Here is a 10,077-nt window from a genome sequence, read left to right on the forward strand (position 1 = left end):
TCAAAAACTCGTTTTTATCAAAAACACAAAGAATAAACCCCCCTATTTTTCAAAGATCTATCCAAAAACGCAAAATCCTTCAAAAATAAGATCAAATACGCTCCAGATCTGGCAAAATTTATTGATACAATCCAAGCTCTGATACCACTTGTAAGTCCCCAATCCGCTTATGTATCAATCAGATCTGTTTGATGGTGCGGAATTCCGATTAAACAGATGATGCCACATCAAAATAGAAGAAGGAGAAGGAGAATAATATGAATCTATGATGTATTCAAGATTGGAATGATGAACAATACACAAGATTCACACACACTTGCACATTCTCTCCTTTCTCTCTCTAGAACACCTTAGAAAACACACACTTAAGCTCCTCTCTTCTCTCTCTTCTCTCTCTTATCCGTAAACTCATCAATAACTACTCCTCACCCCTAATATATATACTTGGGGAACATGGGCCGTAAATGGGTTCACGGCCGTGAACTAGTACACGGTCGTAAACACACATTGGGCCGTAAACACACCCGTGAACACATCTAACCACAAACACCAAGGATGTTTACGGTCCTAGACTAAGAAATACAATTGCCTAGAAAAGCAAAGTATAAACCATAATTTTAGACCCAACAAATGGATGTGAAGTGTGCATTTCTGAATGGAGAGCTTGAAGAAACTGTCTATGTTGAACAACCTCCAGGTTTTGTGAACGAAAGATATCCAAATCATTGCTATGTTCTGGATAAAGCGGTATATGGTCTTAAACAAGCTTCGAGGGCATGGTATGAAACTCTAACTTGTATCCTTAAGCAAGCTAAATTAAAGCAAGGTAATGTTGATCCTACCTTCTTCCGAAAGAAGGAAGGTAACCATTTGATATTTGTTCAGATTTACGTTGATGACATTATTTTCGGATCAACTAATCCCATCTTAACAGCTGATTTCCGAAAACTAATGGAAACTAAATTTGAAAGGAGTTCTATGGGTAAAATTAACTTTTTCCTTGGCTTAGATATAAGACAGAGTTCAGAAGGTATATTCATCAATCAAGAAGCATTCACTAAGACTTTATTGACGAAATTCGGAATGGTGGGTGATTCTAAAGTCAAAGTTCCAATGGCGTTCGGAACGAAACTCACTCCATCTCTTGATAAACCATCAGCTGATATCACTTTATATTGACAAATGATTGGCTCTCTATTGTATTTAATTTCTATTTGTCCCGACATTATGTTTTTTGTGTGTTATTGTGCTCGATTTCAATCTAATCCTCGAGAACCTCATATGTTGGCAGTCAAGAATATTTTTCGGTATCTGAAGCGGACTACTTCTCTTGGTCTATGGTATCCATCGAATCTGGATTCTTTGTTCAAGCATACTCCGATGCTGACCTAGGTGGATGTGGCCTTGATCGAAAAAGCACTTCTGGGGGATGTCAGTTTCTGAATGGCAAACTTGTTTGTTGGCAATCTAAGAAGCAGACATGTGTATCCTTATCAACTGTTGAAGCTGAATACATTGCAGCAGCGTCTTGTACATCCTAAGTAGTGTGGATTCAGAACCAGCTTATAGATTATGGAATTAACATGAAGAGAATACCTCTGTATTGTGATTTCGAAAGTGCTATAAGAATTTGCCACAATCCAGTGCAACACTCCAAGACAAAGCATATAGCATTGAGATATCACTTCATAAAGGATCATGTTGAGGATGGGAACGTCGAAGTTCATTTTGTTAGATCGTCAGATCAGTTGGCAGATATCTTCACAAAGGCCCTACCTGAAGCATCCTTCAATCGGATTTTACAAGGCTTGGGAATGATAGAAGCAGACTCAGTTCCGAAACCAACTTCATAATTACCGGAATTTACTGTTCACATTCCGATTGGTTCTGAGCGTCGGAATGCTTCTGAAGCTACTGTTCATCCTCGTTTCGGAACGTTGTATATCCTTTGTAAATTAAGTCAATTCCGACTGATTCCGAGCTTCGGAATGGTTTGGAACTTATTGTTCATTTAAGTTTCTGAATTCTTTTGTCTTAATTATTTTTCTTTTATTTCTATTTTTCATTTTTTTTCAGAACATCAAAAATATCAAAAATATTTTTCTTTTATTTCTGTTTTTTTTTTTTCGAAACATCAAAAATATCAAAAATATTTTTCTTTTGTTTCTATTTTCATTTTCTTTAGAAAATTCAAAAATACTTTATTTCTATTTCTGTTCAAAAATACTTTATTTACACAACATCTGTGTTTATGATCTTGAAATTGTTATCACCACGATTTCGAGTGAAACCTAAAATCTGATTCCTACTTCTGAATTGACGGTGAACATCTTTTTGTTCTATAAAATTTAACCAATGCATTGATGAACAAAACCTTATTGGTTAGCACCGTTACAAATTTGAAATCTCAATTTGTGACAACAATCAATTTTGGGTCAAACAAAGTCAACAAAAGTCAACCATGTCAACTCAACTCATATTAGAACTCTAGGAGAAATGTGATAATCCCTAATGATTCTAATGTACTATTGACAAGTTATAATGCAAAGTACCTCTCTTGTCGTCAATTACTGAATATAAACCCTAATTAGGGTTAGTAACGTAACAATTCGGTAATTCAACTTTATATTATTTGGGTATAAATAATATTCATAACACAATGTAGTGGGGGTTCATAAACTTTACACTACATGGCAAATTCATAACAAATGTTACATATTTAGATTTTTGGTAAAGTCGTCACCAAATACGACAAATTCTAGACCCGACATACACAACCAATTTTTAACAGAAAGAACTTAGGAATCAACCTAACTTTCGTGTAACGTATTATTATTTTTGATAATAATGATTTTATTAATAATTTGAATTTTTATAATTCAAATTAAATATTTATATATCCTTTATACCATATTTCTCTAAAAAAATACCACTATTTTTATAAAAAGCCAAGATTTTTATAAAATAAAAGAGAGTTGATTACCCAACGTACATCCATGAACCTACACCCACCCAAACCCCACCTCCCACCGCCCTCCCTCCCCTCCCTCCTTAAAGTTGCGGCAGACCCTTCCCCCTCTCTCTTCATCATCTTCATCTTCTTCATTCTTCCATATCCTTTCATGAACACTTCATTTTCTCTCAAGATTAATCCTCCACAAGTTGGTTATTTGTGACAACCCGAAATTTTCTTTTGTACGAACTCTACAGTCAAACACTTCAATTAAAAGTCAAATTCATTTCTGCTAATTTTTAGTTCGGGTTAAAGTCCGTTTGGGTATTTTTAAATATTTATTCTTCGAGAGAATAAACGAAAGGAAGTATTTTCTAGGATTATTGGGGAACAAATAAAACAATTAACACCTAATGAGGTGTTCACGGCCAAACATGAGGGGTTTGGGCCGTGAACTCCCCTTTGGCCGTGAACTCATGCTTAAGGCATGAGTTTACTCCTTTCCTTCCTCACTTCTCACTTCCAAGCTCAAGAACACCCACATTTCTCTCTCAAGTATCATAACATATTTCTTCCAATCTTCCAAAAATGTAAGTGTTTCTTCTCTTGATTTGTTGTTATAACACTTCATCTAGTAGTTATACATGATTTCATCCATGAAATCTTGTCTTTTTCATAGATCTTCAAGTGTTCTTCAAAACACCAAGAACACTAAGAACACACACTAGTGTTCTTGGACCTTAAACACTCTTACAAGCTTCCTATAAGTAAGTACACCGCTCTCTACTAGTTATGTGCTTAGATTACTAGTTAAACCACTGAAAAACACCAAGAATCCCCAAGAACACATGGGTTTACGGCCAAGGCAATCTCCTTGGACCGTAAACACCATTAGGTGGTGCAGGTGTGCCACCATTACTTACTAGGGCTTGGATATTGGACTAGAACCTTGCATGCATGAGCTAAGGACCTTAAACCACGATATGATAGGAGCTACCAGGGGTTTACGGTCGTAAACCCTAGGCCGTAAAGTCCATGGGAATTGGTCCTTAGGCCGTAAACACTAATAAGGGGGCCATTATGAGCCCTAGTCCCTTCTAGAGCCTTGGAAACAAGCGTAGATCACTTGCATGAGGAGTATAGGACCTTGAACATCAACATGGTAGAAGTTACCATGGGTTTACGGTCGTAAACCCATTAGGGCTTCATGTCACACCCCGCTAAAGCGGAAACACAGGGCGTGGCAGTACAAAGGGTTTCATCGCAAAAGTTAAAAGACAACACCAACCATAGTATTAAAAATCATTACAAATTCACAATGGGTTTGAACAACTTTTAAAGGAAATTACAATGTAAATTGCAATACAACACATGCGAATGCTCCTAAAAGTGAAGTGTCCCTAAGTGCCACTTACTCGATGATTCCTGAAAAAGCATGTAAAACGAGCGTCAACTATAAAAATAGTTGGTGAGTACTCATAGATAAACAAAATAATACTGGTTCCATGAATTGAAATCAAAGTTTTGATAAAAGTTTCCAATAATAAAAGTATATTGTTAAGATGAGTAAATAAGTTTGTAAAAACAAAGTTCTTTGTCATCATGAGAGATAAGGTATGTTTCCCAAATAAGATGCAACATTCATATTCTCATGGAAGATAAAGTTCGTTACTCAAACGAGTAAACAAGTTTCATTGCTAAAATGAGCAATCAATTTCGTTGCTACAAGGAGCAAACAATTTCATTGCTAAAACATGTATATAAGTTTTCAGTAATAACAGTTCGTTGTTGTAATGAGAAACAAAGTTCATTGCTATAATTAATAAACAAGTTTATTGCTATAATAAGTAACGAGTTTGTATGTGTATGAGCAAACAATGAGTCTCAACCAAACCTATGACTGAAGCCCTATCAAGATCTATGCTTATCGTTCCATAGATGAATATGGTATCATGCACTCCAGCAATAGGGCGAGTGAGGAGTTGTCAATTCCTAATAGCGCTATCCATAATGACCATTGGCTCAAAGAGTTAATGGTTAAAGATAAGGGAAGGGCCTTAGTACGATAAGTTCTCATGTTTCGTGTTGCATAGACATACATAGAGAGACATAGCAATAAAATAGCAATCATGTTTGATACAAATCAATTTAAATACAACATTCAAATAATAGTTTTTCGGGACATGCTTTTCCACCCCAAAACATAAAAACTGAAAATAGGGGAGTGCGTGAATACTCACAATACATTTAGATGATGCAAATGGTGCCTTGAACTACGTTCCACGTGTACCACTACCAATTCCTACAATAATGGTATTCGCTAGTGAGTCTCTAATCGAAATCTAACACTAGTATACTTACTACTACAATATAATTATGCCTATAATGTGTCAAAATTTAATATTGATAAGTTACAAACATTTTTCTGTGGAAATTAAGTTTGAAAGAATCAATTGTTATATAACAATTTAAGTGGAAAAATTTCCATTATTGAAATGTTAATATTTAACATTTTAGAGGTGTTCCAATGATTAAATATTCAAAACTAAATCAATTTAGTTCAAAACGTTCCCAAACTTTGCATTTCAGTTGTAATTGAAGTCAAAGACCTCAAGATAAATTTTCTTGAATTTTTGATTTGTCTAACTATTTTTCACCATTTTAGTTTCTTGAATAACCATAAAATCATGAAAAATACTAAACAATTAATAAAAATTACCAAACTTCAGATTTTGGTTCTAAATATGTTAAAAGACTTCTAGATAAATTTTCATGGATTATGGATATGCATAACCATTTTTCATATATTTAATTCTCTAAATATATAAAAATTCATGAAAAATAGAAATCGGTTAAGAAAATGCCCCAAACTTTTTATAGTAATGTCATTACACGTACTTAACCTGGGAAAAATATAAAAATAGATTTCCAGACAATTTAACCCAATTTTATGATTTTTGAGCATTTATTCTAATAAAATTTGAAATAAATAGAAAATAGTTTCCAAAATTGTCCAAAATTTTTGTAACGCTGTTATTAGTCATTATTAAGCTAGGAAAAATATAAAAATGAATTTCTAAACTGTTTATCCGAATTTTATGATTTTTGTGTATGTATTCTAATACAAATTGGGTTTAAGTGTATTTAATCTTGGGAAAATAGAAGAAAAATAGTATACAGAAGAGAAAAATCATAAAAATTTTTATGTAGCATCCTAATGTACTAAAAGGTGTTCTGGTAAATTTTCATAATGTTTGGATGAGTAAAACTATTTTTCCTGTTTTTAGTCCATTATAAATACAAAAATCGGAGAAAAATAGGAATACACTATGAAAAATTCTGAAAATATTTTTCTAAGTGTTCCACAGAGAGTATAAGCTGCGAAAATTATTAGATACCATTTTTATATTCCCTAATGTGGTTTTACGATTTATTAGAGCTAAACAAAAAGAAAATTCAAAACCATATTAAACAGTAACAAAAATGGATGAAACTTAATGGGAGATGTTTATTAACTTAAAGGAACATCCAAGAATGTTTCCATAATTTATTTTCTAGCTTAAGTATTTTATATGATTTAACACTTTATTTTCTTATTATTTTCATATAAAAATAAAGAAAATATATATTGAGCTGAAAATTTTCAGAATGCATCTTCATACAATTTGATAACAATGACAATTTGTGTTCTTATTTTTGATGTTGAACACCATGCCTAAAGGCTCAATAAATTATAGAGAAAACTTGGTTCTTGTGATTTATGTAAAGATTAGTGATGTTACTTTGACAATTTTTGCAACATGTTACAAAGACTTTTGAATCAAGATCTTTTTGTACCTATTAATACATGATATTAAGAGTTCAAAATAATTTTTGAATGATTTTTAGTGATGAATAAGTCTTTTGAACATGCAACACAAAACAAATGTTCATAAGGAAAGTGCTGTTTGAGCAACAGTTTTGTAAAAATTGGTAAAAATCGAAATTTTGGAATTTTTCAGTGAGGTCAGATGGGTTTGAAAGCTAACTCAAAATATTATATTTCAGAAAAAGAATCACGAATTTTGGCTAAGAAATGAGTGAGATATGACAGTTTAAAGTCAGGTAAAGAAATCTGGCAGATTGCATGCATGATGATTGCTTAGAAAAGTGGGTTTTCATCATTTCCTTGAGTAAACCTTTTGATGTATTTTAAATATATCATGATAACCTCATATTTTGGTCATGTTTCCAGAGATCAAAAGATTAAAACTTATCAAAAATGTATACATGCATTTATGAAGAAAATTTTGTTTCTCAAAAACTCTTAACTTGAGTTTGATGTTTTAATCCTTAAAATCGATTTTTGCACTAAGATCATGAACATGCAACCTTGTTTATCATACATGCATGATGTTAAAACACATCCATCATGTTCTAAAAACCATTTTAACAAAAAGAAAACAAGTTTGAAGAAGATGAAGAAGGAGAAAGTGTAAGAAAAGAGCAAAACTTGAAGGAAAAGTGAAGTAGAAATCGATTTTACCTTCAAGAATACCACAAGATGATGAAGATTTCGAGTTTGAGGAGTGTTCTTGGGTTTGTTTTCTGGAATATTTCTTGGTTCTTTAGTGGGAGGAAGAGAGAATGGAGTGGTGTTTGGAGAGAAAAAGTAGAGAGAAGGTAGAGAGAGTTTTCTAGAGAGAGAAAGAAGAGAGATGTGTGTGTTGGAGAATGAGAGTGTGAGAGAGAGATATGGGGAGAGAGGGATCCGATTTTAGGGGAGGAGAGGCTCCTTCTCTCTTGTTTCTTTTATAAAAATTCAAATCTTTTATAAAAATATCCAACTTTTTATAAAATGTGCACCTTAACCTAGTTTTTACGCATAAAACTCTTGATTTTTGGTTTATAAATTAAGGGTAAATGTTAATGAGTTAAATTTCATTTTCCTTGAATGCATTTTCATAATTTTAATTGTTATAAGATCATATTATAAGGTTCATGATTATTTTTATAGAATTTTTAAGGTCAAAGTTTATAAATGTGAATTTTTAGGGCATTTAGGGTTTTTGAGAGTTTGTAAATCTTTGGATATCAAAATTACTTGAATTTTGAGACTTCAAACTATTTTAGAGTTTCATAACTCTTATTCAAATTAGAAATATTGTTTGTAATTTATTTTTAGCGGTTTATTGGCATTCTATGTAGTGATTCCGAGATTCAAACGAAATTGAGGAATCAAGTATACTAGTCCTACTCTTCAACTTTGACTTAAGTTTCTATGAGACTTTGACCTAATTTCTACTTCTAGGTCAAGTGCATGATGTGTGAATATGATTCATGAAATGGTGTTCGAGTCAAAGAGTGACCTAAATACGGATATTCACTATAGTTAAGTAGTTGTAGAATTCACATACCAATGTGAAATCCAAGCACATAATCCATTGTTTCTAATTGTTTCCAAGTTTCTAGTAGGTTATAACTTAGCTTCTAGTTAATAAGTCTAGTATGTGTAGTGCCTATATGTGCAACTAAGTTTAGTCAAATCTAAAACCGACTCGAATTTTGACGACTGTCACACTTCAAACCCTAGGCCGTAAACTCATGGAGAGTTTACTCTTGGACCGCAAACTCAAAAGCAAAGCCCTACAACCCCCAGATGCAACCCTTTTGTACTTCTAACACTTGAATCAAAGTGTTTCCCATGTCCTAGGGTGTCTTTGCTTGCGTAATTAGTTGCTTAAACACTAATTAGATACATATATGTGTCATTATATGTTACATAGGATCCGTGTGTGCTCAAGTCTTCACTTGACACTTAGCATCCTATCCGGCACTTTCATCCAAACCACTCACCACAGGTGAGTTCATACCCCTTAATCAACCTTTGAAATGATTTTAAATGCTTTTATGGGGGGGAATACAAGTTGAACTATTAAGTTATTATATCAATCACATGTGATTAATAACTGTCAATCAAATAGATTTTTGCATGTTAAACTATTTTATTCAGCTAAAGGTTTTTCATATATTACTTTCAAATCTCTTTTAAAGTACTATAATCTCTTTTTAAATTACTAAACTTTTATCAAAGTCTTTTAAACTTATATTCTTGTTAGATTCATGTTTATATAGATATAGTTATATAAGTAGGGTTTGAAGGACTTAGGACTGATAGCCCGCTTTATTTCCTGTTCCTTGTTTGGTTGTGGACTTAGAGTATCCAGTTATTTGTCCGAGTGTCGTTGAGGTCCTAGTTATATATTATGTATATCTGTTTAGATATTAAAACTCTTACTCCAGTTCAGCGCCTTTGGGTAGCAAAGGTACCTAGATTACCTTTCAAGTAAACTATAATAGGTAGAGTTTAGAAATCAACAATAACTTTTATGAGGAGAAACGAGCTATATCAATATTCTAAAACATGTACTTTTAGTAAAAAGAAACGTATATAGCAATCAAAACAAGAGATACATCCTCATGACGCGGATTTCACCGTTGTCGAGTTGGTAACCAGAGTCTCCTGGAAGGAGAGCGGGCATTGTGTGTATAGATCTATACGGGACAGACCATCCCACATCCTGACGGCTAGTTACAGTCCCGGCCGACCAAGCCAAGGGGTGACAAATGTCACATTTACTTCGACGCCAGCAGGTCGTCGTGTTTACATCCGTCAATCAGTATGGTTACGAGTATTTCCACATTTACCTTATAATTCATGGCCTTAAGGTAACTAGTACCACGGTAGTTCTACATATAAAACTAAGGTACTATAATATTTTCCCTAATACATTAACTTAGAACGTTTTGATATAAAACGATAATGTAAAACTATATTATGATAATGATAGTAACATTTGGGAAACATGCTCTTTTAACATAAAACAGTCGGGTCTTGGTAGAACACTGCTTTTAGTAAAGAATCTCATTCTTTTAAAACATGAAACAGTCGAGTCTTGGTAGAAGACTGCTTTTAATATAAAATATAGGATTTTCTAGAGGGAATTCAAAATACTCTGTAAACTTTTATCACCATCCTCTAATGAGATTATTTTGAGGAAAAACATGTATTTATATCAATGTCACTAAAATACTTATGAACTCACCAGCATTAAAATGTTGATCCTCTCTTTCAAAATAACTTG

This window comes from Lactuca virosa, chromosome 2 (assembly GCF_052849685.1).
Source record: "Lactuca virosa cultivar CGN04683 chromosome 2, Lactuca_virosa_CGN04683_v6, whole genome shotgun sequence".
Taxonomy (NCBI): domain Eukaryota; kingdom Viridiplantae; phylum Streptophyta; class Magnoliopsida; order Asterales; family Asteraceae; genus Lactuca; species Lactuca virosa.